General features: G+C 64.9%; 1 protein-coding gene across 6 annotated transcripts in view; it reads right to left on the bottom strand.

Moving 5' to 3' along the window:
• Positions 1-223: 223 nt before the first annotated feature.
• The window catches only part of LOC113942297 (glutaryl-CoA dehydrogenase, mitochondrial-like), an 883-nt gene continuing 604 nt past the window's right edge, over positions 224-502 (bottom strand). Inside the window, exon 3 of one of the 6 annotated variants that reach the window (XM_027633432.1) lies at positions 224-302. The gene's annotated coding sequence lies outside the window, so the exon portion shown is untranslated. The other 5 variants (XM_027633430.1, XM_027633433.1, XM_027633429.1 and 2 more) reach the window with 5 other exon arrangements.

The following is a 502-nucleotide window of genomic DNA, read 5'->3' as shown; positions in this document are numbered from 1 at the left end:
TCCCGTTGGTGACAATGAGTCCGGGCGGTGGCACCGTGTCCAGGTGGCTCCACGTCCCTCCCTCCTGTCCCCACTGTCCCTGCTGGGTGTCCCCACTGTCCCCATGGTGCCAGGTGACCCCACTGTCCCTGGTGTCCCCACTGTCCCCATGGTGCCAGGTGACCCCGCTGTCCCTGGTGTCCCCACTGTCCCCATGGTGCCAGGTGACCCCGCTGTCCCTGCTGCCCTGGGTGTCCCTGCTGTGCTGGATGTCCCCATGTACTCGGTGTCCCCATTGTCCCAGGTGTCCCCATGTCCTCGGTGTCCCCATGTCCTCAGTGTCCCCATTGTCCCAGGTCTCCCCATGTCCTCAGTGTCCCCATGTCCTGGGTGTCCCCATTGTCCCCGTTGTCCCCATGTCCTTGATGTCCCAGGTGTCCCCATGTCCTCGGTGTCCCAGGTGTCCCCATGTCCTCGGTGTCCCAGGTGTCCCCATGTCCTCGGTGTCCCAGGTGTCCCCATG

The sequence above is a fragment of the Corapipo altera genome, unplaced genomic scaffold, assembly GCF_003945725.1.
Source record: "Corapipo altera isolate COAL_440 unplaced genomic scaffold, ASM394572v1 56119, whole genome shotgun sequence".
NCBI classification, from domain to species: domain Eukaryota; kingdom Metazoa; phylum Chordata; class Aves; order Passeriformes; family Pipridae; genus Corapipo; species Corapipo altera.
This window is presented reverse-complemented; position numbering and strand designations above follow the sequence as displayed.